Raw genomic sequence first — 15,964 nt, 5'->3', positions numbered from 1 at the left:
GGGGCATGTTTTGGATTATAGCGCTACATTCGGCAGGGAGTGTAACGGTTTCACTATCCTCAAGTTTCCTTTTATTAGAAAGAATTTCTTTTAAGAATTTAGCATATGAGGGCATCTGCGTAATAGCTTCGGTAAATGGAATTGTAACGTTTAATTGCTTAAGGAGATCAACAAATTTTCTGAATTGGCCTACATCTTTGGTTTTAACAAGCCTTTGAGGGTAAGGTATAGGTGGTTTGTAAGGTGGTGGAGGTACATAAGGTTCCTTCTTTTCTAGGGTTTCCTTATTACTCTCTTCCTTTTCCTTAGGTTCACTTTCCTCAGTAGATTTCTTAGGGTTTTGGTTTTCTATCCTTGGATCAGACGGTCCTTCCACTTCCGTTCCACTTCTTAATATGATTGCATGAGCTTGGCTTCTCGGATTAGGTTGGGGCTGTCCAGGGAATGTACCAGTTGGTGCAGCAGTAGGTGCTTGTTGTTGAGCTACTTGAGATATTTGGGTTTCTAACATTTTGTTATGGGTAGCCAAGGCATCTACTTTGCTTGCTAGTTGTTTAAGTTGTTCGCCAGTGTGTATGTTCTGGTTTAAGAAATCTTTATTGGTTTGTTGTTGGGAAGCTATAAAGTTTTCCATCATGATTTCCAAGTTGGATTTTCTAGGGGTATTATTGTTAGGATTTGGTTTCTGATATCCCGGAGGTATAGATGGGGTTTGATTCGGAGACTGTCCAGGTGCGTATAAAGCATTATTACTCTTATATGAAAAGTTTGGATGATTCTTCCAATTTGGGTTATAGGTATTCGAATAGGGGCTTCCTTGAGCATAGTTTACTTGCTCTGTTTGGATTCCAGTCAAGAGTTGACATTCCGCAGGAGTGTGGCCTTGGATTCCACAGACCTCGCAATTCTGAGTTATAGCAACCACGGCGGTTGGTGGTGATACGTTTAAACTTTCAATTTTCTGGACCAAAGCATCCACTTTTGCATTGACGTGATCAAGGTTACTTATCTCGTACATGCCAGTTTTCGGTTGAGGTTTTTCCACTGTTGTTCGTTCGGTTCCCCACTGATAGTGGTTTTGGGCCATGCTCTCGATAAGCTGGTAAGCATCAGCATAAGGTTTGTTCATTAGTGCACCACCTGCAGCGGCGTCTATTGTCAACCTTGTATTGTATAAGAGACCATTATAAAATGTGTGAATTACTAACCAGTCTTCCAAACCATGGTGTGGGCAAAGTCTCATCATGTCTTTGTATCTTTCCCATGCTTCGAAAAGAGACTCGTTGTCTTTTGTTTAAATCCGTTTATCTGGGCTCTTAACATAGCTGTTTTGCTTGGCGGAAAATATCGGGCAAGAAAAACTTTCTTCAACTCGTTCCATGTGGTGACTGAGTTAGAAGGAAGAGATTGAAGCCATCTTCTAGCGCTATCTCTTAATGAGAAAGGAAAAAGACGAAGTCGAATTGCCTCTGAAGTGACACCATTAGCTTTAACAGTATCAGCATATTGAACAAATACGGATAAATGAAGGTTTGGATCTTCGGTAAGATTTCCAGAGAATTGGTTCTGTTGCACAGCCTGCAACAGTGAAGGTTTAAGTTCAAAGTTGTTTGCTTCGATTGCGGGCGGAGCAATACTTGAATGCGGTTCATCTTGCGATGGAGCGGCGTAATCTCTAAGGGCGACGAGCTGGTTCTGCCATCTCGGTTAAAGAAGGAAAAATGTTTTTGATATCAGGAAGGTTTATAGGAGGGAGATTGTTTTCAGCACGATATTCCCGAATTCGTCGTAAGACTCGGAGATATAGTTCGATATCGTTGATTCGTAAATAGAGCGGTTCGCCTTGAGAGCGAGTGCGTGGCATACAAATACAACGAAAGAAAGAATAGAAGGAAAAAGAAACCTTAGTCTCTACAGCGTAACGGAAGAGTTACGATATCGATTGAATAAAAGTCCCCGGCAACGGCGCCAAAAACTTTATCGCTCGACTGTGTGAGTCGAGAATGGGATACAAACTGCAAGTGCACAGTTCTATCGCGTAGTTTTAAAAGATATCGATCCCACAGGGACTTATGAATCGATGTACCGTTATCTAAGGTTACTACGTAAATCTAAGGTGAAAATGTTTGATTGTTTGGGGAAGGGAGCTAAGAGCTAAACTAATATCTAGATTAAATATCAATAAAACGGATATCGGTATGTAGTTCGTCAAAACTAGGGAATCAATTCCTTGTCGGTCTCTCGGTTTTAAAATAAATCGTTTCGACTAACTTTATTGGTTAAAGGTTTTATCTCAAACTCTCGCTCTGTTGAAGAAACCATGATCTTATGTTAATGTTGCTGTCACTTATAATTAAGTCAAAAATCATATTTTGAAAACAATAAAGTTGCAGAAACTCTTTTTAAGAAAATACTGACCGTTTTAAACACCCTTATCTCAAACTTTCGCTCTGTTGACTTAGGTTATACAATTAAATCTAAATGCTTAACTCTCGTCCTCACATTCAATCTTTAAAAATACTTTTTGGAAAAAGGTCAGAATTTAATTAATTCTAAAACTTGCTCTCGCCCTGAGATAGATTTAATGACTAACTTACACTGTCCAGTTAAAACCTCAAACTCTCGCTCTGTTGGTTTCAACTTCTTTATGTCTTTTACTTTTGTAAAAAATCTTGTTATTAAACCTGTAAGTTAAGACCATAAAAAGATTGATTCTAATTTTAAGTTTGAATAGACCGACTTAGTTTTGATCCCTCTTTCTGCTTACTTTACATACCGATACCTAGGCAAATTAGCCAGACATGCTAAATAAATAAGAATCTATATCATGCATAAACAGACTCATTCCAGGCATGCAATGTAAATAAACAGTAGAATAAAGCATAAAAATTAAATAACAATTAAAGAACCTGAATGCGTAATACAATGGTCTTGAACACTCCACCACAAGCCGGTAGGATTTGTTCTTCGATTCTTCAATTAAACAGTAAATTAAATCAAGGAAATAAAAAAAACCCGAAAATAACGTAAGGTTAAATCCGGTATAAAGTTGCCCAGTAGTTTCCGGTGTAGAAACTACTACGCGAAAAATATCTAAAAGCTAAGAACGGGGAAAATAAATTGCAAGGGAAAAAGAAAACAAAGCTTGCAAAATAAAATAAATAAAGTGAACGATGCTGGAAAGGAAGAAAAATAGGCAAAGGCGTGAAAAAATAAATTTGGCAGAGCTTCCGCAAGACTGAGCGTGCAAAAACTCTTTGTCTGGAAGTTCCCAATTTGCTGCTATTTATAAGTTGCTGGTGTAACCACTTTTCAAGGGTTTCCGCGTGCATGGTAGTAGGCTTCCGAGGGTTAAGCGTGAGTGGAAGTGGGCTTCAACGTGGTCAGTTGAGTTCCTTGCGCCAAAAATATAGAGGACTGGTGTGACGTTCGTCACACCATGTGTGACGTCCGTCACAAGGCTGCTTCGCGTGACGCTCGTCACGCGTCCTGTGACGTCCGTCACAGGCACAGCATTGGTGACTTGTGCGCTTTGGGCTGGGCTTTGGCCTTTGGTTCCTTTTCTCTCCTTTTTGTTGCTTTTTACCCCTCCTTTTCTTCCCTTTTTCACTTTTGCTTCAAAATGGGTACCTGATATAAATAGAAAAGAAATACTGCATAATATCTGATAAAATGGGATAAATTAGCGTAAATGATAAAATAATTTAATTGAATTAAGTCTTAAAAAGCGATATAATTTCGTGTTATCAGAGGCATAACCCTCATCTCCCATTTCATCTACTTCACCCTAACTCTCAATGTTAGGGTTAAGAGCTAAAAACACCCCATTCCAGTTGGCTTGTTTCTACAACCTAGCCTTGTATGAGCCAATTGTTTGCATATAGTGTGTGTGCTTGCTTTATTGTGCTTGTATTTGTTTGATTGTGCTGTTTAGATAGCTTGCTTCCTGTGCAAGTTAGGATAGAAACCTCAACCTAGGGCCATTGTGGATTACATGATAACTATTAGGCTCGAGTTAGTCTCCCTTCTAGTTTGTCATTTCCCAGTCTCTGGTTAGGTTAGAAGTTATTTCCCTGTTAAGGGGAACTACGTTGCCCTGATCCTCATACCAGATGAGGTACGTAGGCAGGAGATGAGTTGATCTCTCCGGGCGCCCTTTTTCTTTTGCAACCCCTTTGTGTGTGTTTGGAGACTGATGTAAGTCCAGCGATTGGCAGTTGGTTTCCTGTGTCTTGTTTGCTTGTTGGAGTCTGACGTAATTCCAGCGATTGGCAGTTGGTTTCCTGTGTGTGTTTGTTGGTTCGGAGTCTGATGTAAGTCCAGCGATTGGCATTCGGTTTCCATGTTTGCCTGTTTGTGTGGAGTCTGACGTAAGTCCAGCGATTGGCAGTCGGTTTCCTGTGTGGGTTTTGTTTGGCGTGCGTTAGCCGAGCTACGAGTGCTCTGATTCTTCTCCGGTCAGAGAAGATACGTATGCATAGGATGCGACATCCTAGCGAGCACGTTTCCCCTGTTCCCGAACTACGTCGACTCTGATGTCTGTGTCTGATAGACTACGTAGGCCCAGGATGCGATATCCTGCCGAGTCCCGTTTCTTTTGTCTTTATGTGTCTCCTTCCAGTGTGTGTGCAGTGTTTGAGAAGTTTCTTTAGCAACCCTTCTTCTATTCTTTTTTAGCATGGATCCCGTCGAGTACGACAGATGCGTAGGGGTGCTAATACCTTCCCTTCGCATAACCGACTCCCCATCCCATCTCTCTCTGGTCGCGAGACCATGTCTTTTCCAGGTTTACTTCGAGCGTTTCCTTTCCCTCTTTGGGGATAAATAACGCACGGTGGCGGCTCTGTTGTTTCTTTTTCCCGCCGGTTTTTCGCGTAATGCGACACTTATGCTTAGACAAACCACTTTTATTTCATTGTTTATCTTGTCAGATCTTGTGCTTAGGCAAACCCCATTTATTTATTGTTTGTCTTATTAGTCCTAGTTACGTAGACAAGCATCCTCTCTTTTTTCTCTTCAGTTCTAGTGGGTCGAACTACGAATGCTATGACTTTCTCATTGCATAGTGAGAATACGTAGGCACGAGGATGCGAATCCTTGGCGAGCACATTCCTAATTATTCCTTCTACTTTAGAGCACCATCCATATCTTTCATGATCCATGATCTATCTTTAATCACAAACCATTCACCTTAGTGACATACTGCCTTTCTTTGAAACCAAATACCACTTTTCTTTAGAATTCCATAAATACCCTTTTAGGACATTTGTCCACCTTTGTGCCAAGAGATGTTTATGCTATTGAAACCAAACACCTAATTCATTCTTTTCGGTCATGACAATACAATGGGTATGCCTAGTTTCCTCCACATCTTAGTCATGCCACCTTTACTCTTGGGTTGCAAATATCATTTCCCCTATGGGTTCCAATACATTTTTACCTTTGGTTTCGAATCATACCCTTCAGTCACTTTCACTAAATACCTCACTTCTTGAACTTTGGTTACTTTTCTTATCACAACATTCATCTCCGTAATACATTTATAATCTTCTACCTTCATTCACTTTATGTGATATAATTTATCTTTGAGCCAAATACATTATATCTTTGAGCTTCATCTTGTGTCTGCTTGTGAACCAAGAGATGTTTGCTTTGGAACCAAACACTTAATTCCTTGTTTTCGGTTATGACAATATAGTGGGTATGCCTAGTTTCCTCCACGTCTTAGTCTATACTAGTTTCACTCTTGGGTTCAGATTTCATACCTTTTTGGAGTTCAAACAATGAAATCCTTTGGTTCATACCATACCTTTATCACAACTTATTTCCACCTCTCACCATTAGTTATATGAACTACGGAGCTCTGAATTCCTTATTGCACTATAAGGATACATAAGCATGAAAGTCCTAATCCTCACCGAGCACTTTATCTATTTCTTTTCTGTTCTTTACATTCTTTCGCGAGTAATCTTTAGATATCACACTCATTCGAGCAAGAACAATCAAAATGGTTCTCGTTGAGTACAACGGATGCGAGGGATGCTAATACCCTCCCATTGCATAACCGACTTCCTTACCCAATTATCTATTTTCCCCAGGTTTTATCGATATTTTCCCTTTACTTCGATAATAAATAAAGTTTGATGGTGACTCTGTTGTATGTTCCAGCGTGCAATGTGTTCAGGTATGTTTTCGCTACCTTCACGGCCCACGTGAGAAAAGCTTCTCGGGGACTCGTACTACGCAACCATCGACATTGGGTTCTAGACAAGGATCTCAGAGTCATGAACTTCCTTGACTATTTTCCGGTTACGACAAAAGCTTGCCATACGACAACTCTATCAAGAAAGTCTATTCTGAGTGAGATATTCATATCAACCCCACACGAGAAAAACTTCTCGGGTACCCGTACTACGTGACCATTATTTCTAGTTGGCCAAAGGTTCAAGGTTCTACCGAGATCCTTAGAGTCACAGATCCCAATGAAAACATTGAAGCTTGCGCCAAAAGCTTGACGACCGTCAATATCCTTAAAATAATTTACTCGAAGTGAGGTTCTCGTATCGATCCTTAGGAGAAAAACTTCTTGGGGGCCCAGACTACTCAACCTCTCATATCTCAAGTTTTCTCTCTAGACTCGTGTAGATAGTCTTTCCTTTAAGGGCTCTTGCAATCAAAGCAACATTCATTCCATACCACGACATAAGAGCAACATAATAGATATCAAATAAAAATTCAAAGAAAAAAGAAATAAATAAAGCAAGTAATGCAAAAAGATAAACATCCAAACGTGCGATAAAAGAAACCTAGACTAGACTTCACTTGCTTATCTAAGAATCCCCAGCAGAGTCGTCAATTGTCGCTACGCGAAAAATACAGAGTCACCATCAGATTTTATTTATTCCAAAAGGAACGGGGAGATATCGATAAAACCCCAAAATGATGGTCATTACAACCTTGAATGGATTCAGAAGTCGGTTATGCAAAGGGGAGGTATTAGCACCCCTCACATCCGTCATACTCGACATGAACCATCTAGATCGTCTCTCGCTTGAATAGGTGTCGTTATCTTAATGCTTATTTGCTAAAGGTTTACGGATTAGATCTGAGTTTTTTATTAGTGTGCTCGCCAAGGATTTGGGTCTTCGTGCCTACGTATGCTCACTTGTTGAAGTGAGAAAATCGAGCCCCATGGTTCATGGTAAAAACAATTGTTTGTTGGTTGTTTTTATACCTTGAAAAAGGATTTTTGGAATGATGCCCTAAGGCGCAACATAGAGTTTGATGAGTTGACGTTGTTTTTATATTTTGAAAAGAGATTGTTTTTTGACTTTGGATTTCACTAAAGAATATGGATAAAAGTGAATATTTCAAACTACCAAGCCAAGTGTCTCGTGGCATATAATCTTAAGCGTATTTTATTGTGTTTTGAGTTTTATTTGAGAAAATTTCACTTGACGTTGGATCAAGGGTTTATTTATTATTTTGATATGGTGACGATTCTAACTCCTAAGGTTTGCTAACAGGAAATCAACAAAACAAAGGAAAGCGAGGAGAAAGTACACCAAAATGGGGAGAGGGATACATGAAAAAATACAAGGGAATGATGCGATAAAAAAACAGTCTCATTGTAAGGTAGCCAAAGAGAAAGCCTTGTATGTGCAAAGTGGCCTAAGCTAACAAGTGGATAATGGGATCAACATGTCTCCCTAAGGTAGTGCCATGAGTGAAAGCCATTTTTGCAATAAAAGATTACAAGTCCAAAGAAACTCCAAGTTGCATAGGTCAACCACAAAAGTCCAAGTCCAATAAAGGGTCCTAAAAGAGTCGTCTAAGTCCAACATTAAATCTTACAAATTACTATTTTTGGTATTTTCATTTTATCATGTTTTTGTTCTTTTTCTTATGGATTGAATAACAAGAAATAACCACAAAACTAAAGCACTAAGAAGAAAGCATATAAATGAGATATAATGTATAAAGATGGAGTAAATGATAATGATGTATGATAGTTATAAGCATATAGGTAAATGAACCAAAATGTAAATAACAAAAGGTAAAACTTAGATGTTAGATGTTAGGATTTAAGTTGCAAAAGGTAGTCACCTAGGAGTTCTCTATCCACAAGTTAAAGGACTCAAAATATGGTGCATTAAGGGATAATCTATCATTGACTCAAAGTGTCAAAAATGATCTAATGATCATTTATCAACATGTTTGAATCAAAGAAGATTGAATCAATCGAAAAGTTCATCTATCAATGATTTAAAGTGGGGAAGATCTTATCAACCAAGCAATCGCAAAAGATGAAAAAATAATTAGAATAAAAAGGATAGGAGTTAGTAGTTAGGTTAGATGGAGTTAATACTGCAAGCAATAAAGAAGATTAAAATCAAATTATGATGCTATTAATCCAATTACTATGCTAAAAATTAAAAACAATATTGAACATAAAAATAGAATTAAAATGCAATTAAGTTAATTATTCTATTAATAAAATGAAAATAATTTCAAAATAAAAATATAAAATTAGGATATATAAAATATTGATGAAAATAATAGAAATAAAATCAAGAGTTGAAAATATAATAAAAAATGTGAAGTAAAAGAAAATTGAAAAAAAGGAAAACAAAATAAAATAATTAAAATAGAAAAAAACAAATAAAATAAAGTGAGAGGATGGGTGTAAACTGAAATAGGAGGTCCAAATAGTGAAATGGAGAGGCCTAACACGTGCTAAGCTCACTACCAAAGTCAAAATGGCTCAGACACCTCATCTCTCATCAGCCAATCAAAACACGCCATGCAAATATATTTGAAATATTTGAATAAAAAAGAAAATAGAGGGAGTCGAGTCACTCGTCTTCAACATTCAAACCATGAAAATGGAAACTATGCATCTCCAAGCTTCACTGCACAAACAGGGGCTCATTGCACTCGGTTTGGATCACTGATGCTTCCTCCATGCTCAAAATCCATTTATTCGATTTGAGCATGAAGAATTTTGGTTTACATCTCGAAGAATAACAAACCTAATTTAAAAATTAAATGATGATGAAGTGGTAACTGATGCTCGAAGTTTAGGAGAAATGGTCGGCACATCATCATAAGTAGTGTGGTAACTTGTTTCAATCAATTTGATCATAATTTCTACCTTGCCGAAAAAACATCAAATGTAAATTTCGATGTAGTTGCAGAGCTTTAGTGAGGGCAATTCAATAGTGGCTCTTGATCTGGTAAGCTTCAAGGATGATGAGTAGACGTGTTTGAATGATCAAGAAGCTTTGGAAATGGCCCAATAGCTCTACCCATATACCTTGTTTCAAGGTGAAATGAGAAGTGAATTCTGCAGCAACCTGATATATTTCAAGCTTGATATTTACAGGGGGAATATTGCTATATTTATAGGGAATATGAGTGAGGTCCATACGTGCCAAGTTGAAGGCTAATTCTTGTGATCCAATTCAATCACATGGGTGGCATTTTGATGATTTCTCCAAGTGAAAATATGATGCAAACCTCACTAAATTTTGTGCCAAATGATTGGGAAATCATTAGTGGTCCCCGCCCTTCTAGAAGCTCTCCCACTTTTGTAGTTTTGCTTGTATTCTCCATGTATCTGTATTTTGGAATTTTTCGTATTTGTTCATGTACTCCATGGTATTTGGCTACACATGGCTCGCGTTTCATGCTCTGCAGGACTCCAATTGTTGCTTTCAAAATTCTTATACACAAACATTTATTGCTTGGGATTGAATGCACAAAGTTTTGGTGACTTGGAGAAAAGGTGTATGGCTGATTGGCTTGACCTGGTCTATACACACAACTTGGCATGACACCATGTTTAGGCTTTGGCCAAATGAAACTGGCCCGTGCATTTCATGCCAAACTTAGGCCAAATAATCCTTGTCATGATCTTAACAAGATGCAAAAATAATTAGGGCAAAAGGAGACGTGAGGTGAAAATGACATATGTGTAAAGTAGTGGTCATGACATGGTTTTGGGCATGCCTTAGCAACTTGACTTGTTTTGGCCAATTCAAAATTTAAGGTCTTTAGAGGTTGAATTAAGGTTTGAGTCTTGAAACAAAGTTGTATAGGATTCCATTTGTAACATTTAGCTCGAAGTAGATCTCCAAAAGGTTGAGAAATGAGAAAGTTATGGGGTTTGGACTGCATGGTAGACCAAACTTGGAAACTATGCCAACCAACCATGCACTAACTTGTATTCTTTGACAATTTCTTGAATCCCAATACACAATAATAACCATTTGAGGACCAAATGAGTAAGTCTTGATTGAAACTTGATTAAACATGATGATATCTTGAAGCTTAAATGGTATAACATGGAAATAAACTCATGAACCATACTTGAACCAATGTAGCAAATGGATCCTTTTTTGACCATGATGAAATCCTAATGCTATGATAAATAAGTCTTGACTATGCCCCTTTGTTCCTTTTGCTTTTGACTTAAGGCTAAGACCTTATCAAGTTTATCTTGCATACTTTGATACAAGGTAGGGTATCAAGAAACTTTAATTGTCAATGCCTTGCATTCTATTCATGATCAACCCTACTTGAGAACCAAGAACCAAATGTTATGCTAATGAGATGATATACTAATGAATGAGATGATATGCTAGGATGAAAAATGGGGGTATGACACATATATCACATCACCTGAGGACAAGTAATGATTCAAGTTTAAGAGTGTGATAACTTACTATTTGTGAGAAATCCAAACCATTAACCCTTGACTTTATTTTGTTGCTAGCAAGCTTTATAAGGTTAATCTAAGTTCATTAAGATGTTTTAAGGGTGTGATAGCTCACTATTATGTGTTTATCACTTATGTAGGAATAATGTATGATAAGTTCTGGCACGACAGAATTAGAGTATACTTTAACCTTGATTTCCAACAAAGTCTTAGATAGAAAAGAGGTTATAAGGAATGAATGTATAAGGCATTTGGGCATACATGGCAATAATGTGACGATTGAAGTGCAAGTGATCTAGAAACATGGATGGATAAGATCAAGCACTACAAGAAAAAATTATGCAAAAGATGATATGCACAAAATTGTGTGCGTTGTTGTCTGTCTGTGCAACAGACCTGCCACATAATGTATTATCCCCTGCATGCTGGAAGTGTACTACTTAGAACTGATTTGAAGGAAAGGAGAATGAATATGTTGTAATTAGTGTACAAAAACAAGGAATATCCATAAAGCTCGTGATCCAATGACAAGACAAGACCTAAAAGTTATAAGGTATAAAAGGAACCTTTTAGAAGAAATGGAAAGAGATTTAGAATTTGAAAATTTGAGAAATTACTCTAAAAAACATCTTACTGAAGAAGAAGAAGAAGAAGTCTGAACTTATCATACAGGCATGAGAGAACTAACCTATTGTTTTTTGAAATATTGTAAAGAGTAAAGTGTCATACTTAGGTTTATATTTTGTTTTCATTTGTGTTTAGAAATGTTGAATGTAAGAACTTGTGTTGTTGTATTTATGTTGAGCAATGTGAAGTTTAATGAAAAGTAGTATTTTGTGTTTAATTGTGTGGTTTTAAATGATGCATTTTACTATGTGAAATAATGTTATATTTTTTTTCTTTGCTTGATCACATTGGAAATTGGTAAAAGTTGGTTAAGGGTTGAGAGATCTATTAACTAACAAACTTCATAAGTAAATATGGTTGAAAATAGTAGGATATACATATTCATTAGATTATCACTTTATAGATAAATGACTACAACCATAAGGGAAACCAGAATATGCAAATAGACATTCTTTAATGTTATTGTGAGACCTCGAAAGTGGGTTCATTGACTTAATACGTAGGCTTTGATGTTGTAGATATACATAACTAAACCATTTTCTACCTCATTTATCATGACATATATCATCAGACACACACAAAATATGAACTTCATTAGATGGATCATTGCCCAACATGCCTCTTACTATTTGTCGCACCTAAAAAAATGAGAACACGACTTTGCGAAGTGTAAACACACGCTCGCAATGATGAACTGAACAGAGTCACCACCGAACTTTATTTATTCCTAAAAAGGAAAGGGGAAATATCGATAAAACCCAATAAAGAACAAAAATTATATTGGTCGTCGCAACCAAATCAGAGTTTGAGAGTCGATTACGCAAGGGGAAGATATTAACACCCCTCATGTTCGTTGTACTTAACAAAACTATTAGGTCAGTTGTGCGCGTTAGTGTTAGCTTAGAAATGTTAGACTTTTTCAAGTTTTTAAAAGGGAAAGAAAAAGAATATGACAAACAGAAAAGAGAAAATGTTTTTGGATTTTTGCAACGAATGAGACTAAACCTAAGTTTTTTTATTAATGAGCATGACAAGATTTACAAATCCTGCTCCTATGTATCTCTAGGTGCAATAGAGAACTCAAGGCTTACGTAGTTCTGGATAGAAAATGCTTCTTTGCTGGTCGATTTTAGCGAAAACTACTTTGTGTCAATCGATAAAAACATTGTTGGACTACCTAAAACAAGTGGGAAATGGAACGTTTGTATCACGACTAAATAAATTTACAAGTAAGCATGCGTGAGCAACGTCACACGCTTACCCACACATTTAAGTGGATGAGACATTGTTTTGCATCGTCAAGACAAAGTACCTTTTGTTTACAAAAGGGTTTAAGGATCAATAACACGACGACGAGAAAAGAGTTTGATGAGTTGATATTGTTTTTTAGGTTTTAGAAAGAAATTTATTTTTTATTGGAATCATACTAAATATTATAAGTGGAGATGAATATCTCAAACAACCAAGCCTAGCGTCTTGTGTTCAAGATAATCAAAATGAGGGTAGGAAAGCTCCATTCTCACTCCTTCTCAACTACTTAGGGCTCATGGCGCGCAATTCTAATCGTATTTTAAAGTATTTTGAACTTTGGTTGGGAAAATGAACTTGAAGTTGGATCAAATGTTTTGTTTGTAATATGGAAATGAAATGGTTTGAGGTGCTTATTAAAGAAAAGGGTTTGGTATTGACCAAGTTGAATTTTTCAAATGATTGATTTTATTTGTGAAGGTTAATGGATGTTAAGCGATTGATTTTGGTTTGGAAAAGTTTTGGTGTGATTTTGAAAAATGCACTTGATGTTGATCAACTACCTTTGATTTTTTTGTATTTTTTGAAAGGTTAATTTTAAGAGTCATTTTAATTAACAGTTATGCATCAACTAAAAATACAATAAACTAAAAAAATAAAGCAAATAAAAAAATGATAAAAGAAATAATAAAAGGAAGGAAAGACATTATCAATACAAGAGGTAAAAGAATTAAAAAATTAAAGAAAATAAAAGAAAAAAACAAAAATAAATAAATAAAACAATAACAAGAAAAGAATAAAAAAAATACAAAAGAAAAAAATAGACTGAAGATTGGGGGTGTAGCTAGAAAATGATATAGACCCAAAGAAGAGAGTCTCACAAGAGTGCACTGAGCATTTTTTTATAAATATTTTTACATGTAAAATCACCAAGTAAATCATTAACGTTTCAATAAAACGAATTATAAACAAATAATGTACTTTTTCATCGATTTTATTAATTAACCAATGGACTGAATCATTCTATTACATATATATTTAACATACTCAAGTGAATCATAGTATTTTAATTTTGTAAAAAAATGAGTCGGATGTAATTCACTAAGGAGATAATAGTCATTAAATTACTACTAGTATACAACATTAATTTTGGACTATAATTATTATTGTTTATTGAAAAGGCAAAATAAATAATTATTAAAAAAAGAGCAGAAACAAACCGGCATAAGAATGTCAAATACAGAAAATTTTAGAAATAGTCTTACACGCCAAAAAGCATAAGTTCCAAATCATTTATTTCTAAGTATTTCACCATTCTTCTCTCTACACTGTTTCTCATTCGTCTCTTCTCTTCTCACAAACACGAACCACCTTGCCTCCCCACTTGTAATGGTGAAGTTTGCAAAGGAGCTAGATGCTCAAATGATACAAGAATGGAAGGATGAGTTCATGAATTACCGGCAACTGAAGAAATTGATAAAGATAATGAAGTTGTCAATGACTTCAAGTTCAAACCAAAATGACAACAACTTCAATGGAAATCCGATTTTCAATTCTGTTTCATCTCTTATGAAGAAAGTCACCTCCAGTCTCTCACCTACTAACAATATCATTAAGGTATTTTTATTCTTGTGATTAACAAGTTGTTGTTGTTATTGTTAATTTTCATCACAAAAATTCCCTTTTTTGCAACCATGCATCCGATGGAAGGGACATAGAGTGAGTTATTATAGAGAAGAGAGGGCCAATATATAACTATTAGGTATGGAAAAATTTACAAGAGTGTACTGCGCCAATATAAATTAATGTTTGTTTTCTTTTAAACTGCAGCGTCATATCCATTACATAATGAATGTTAATTTGGATAGGTTTTTTATATAAAAATTAAGCATCTTCTGCTCACAATTGCATAAATAAGATTAAGTCTGCTGACCACAATGAAGGATATAACTCCTTAATTTAAAGTTGGACTAATATTGTAGAAATTTTAAAATTAGGATATCGAGGGTTTAAGGTTTTATCTTATAGAATCAAGCTTTAATTATAGTTTGAGTGTCTTGAATAACTATGTAATTAATCCACATGTTAACAAAGAGGATTCTTACATATGCCCAAATAATCTTACCGATAAGTTTGTAGAGTATTGCATAAGTGGATATATTTGTCATTTTCTATTATGTAAATATTGTCTATAACAAGGGAGTATACTTTAATCCATCTGGCTTGCATAATTTGTAGCATTTTGTTTAAAAGGGTGGTTAGGAAAGTTTAATTTGAATTAACATACATTATCTTAATTTTACTTTTTTTAAAAGTAAGGATTTCATTTAAAAAAATACAAGGGGTACTTTAAACTTAAAAATTTAAACTTAAAAAAACAAGATAACCTATTCAAACAATTCAAGGGAGAAACAAAATCACTAAAAAAAATTACAATTTTTTTTTACCTTATATACTTCATAAAATCAATAGATACGAGACTGTATTTTTTGTAATTTCTTTTTTAGTAATTCATACATGTGTGATTACTAATATAAGCTCTCTTTTAATAAAAGTATATTCCATTTTTAAATTATTTTTTTTTAATAATTACTAGTATAGGCTCTCTTTTAGTGAAAGTATACTCCATAAAGTCAATAGACACTAGGCCTAATTTTTGTAACTTATTTTTTTTAGTAATTATTAAAAGACAATTTTAAAATGAAAAATTAATTTAACATATCACAACCTTGATATTTTATTTATGTTTTTTTAATCTAACTTTATATTCGTATTCGTACAAAACCATGTATTATGTAGTGGATTTTTTATCTTCTTCGTAACTAAATATATTTTTATATGTTGCAGCTGAGAAAGAAAACCACATGAGACAGTGGAGAAGAAATCTATAAAACTGAAATTGTGCAACCATTTTCTCAAGATAATGTAGGTTTTTGACTTAAATCAATAATTATACATGTGAAAAATATTGTACATTTTTTGTTTTAATTTACTTTTATGTTTATCATTGTTTCATAGGTACATGGGTTTTTTGTGAGGCTTGATTATGAGCTAAATAAGGTTAACTTTTTTTTTTATCAAAAAAGAGAATGAAATTTTAGAAAGAGGAGATACATTGAACAAACTGCTCCAGATCTTGTTAGATTTAAAGCAAATTGTTAATGGACAACAACAACTGACAAATAATGCTGAGAAAATATGGACTTCATCTTCCTCAATCCCATATTTGGTTACTATTCCCGTAGCAACAAAAATAGAATAGAAAAAGTTCCAACGAAAACCTAAAAACACTATAACTTTCTCAAATTTTCACGAAATTAAGCAAATAAATAATGAAAATTTATCTACTCGATATCACAAACATAATGG

General features: G+C 35.2%; 1 pseudogene; it reads left to right on the top strand.

The window, feature by feature from the left end:
* The first annotated feature begins 1,217 nt into the window (after positions 1-1,217).
* On the top strand, positions 1,218-1,316 carry LOC127109408 (uncharacterized; annotated as a pseudogene).
* Positions 1,317-15,964: the final 14,648 nt, after the last annotated feature.

This window comes from Lathyrus oleraceus, chromosome 7 (assembly GCF_024323335.1).
Source record: "Lathyrus oleraceus cultivar Zhongwan6 chromosome 7, CAAS_Psat_ZW6_1.0, whole genome shotgun sequence".
In the NCBI taxonomy this organism is placed as follows: Eukaryota; Viridiplantae; Streptophyta; class Magnoliopsida; order Fabales; family Fabaceae; genus Lathyrus; species Lathyrus oleraceus.
Note: the sequence above shows the minus strand (reverse complement) of the source record. Positions and strands in the feature narration are given on the sequence as shown.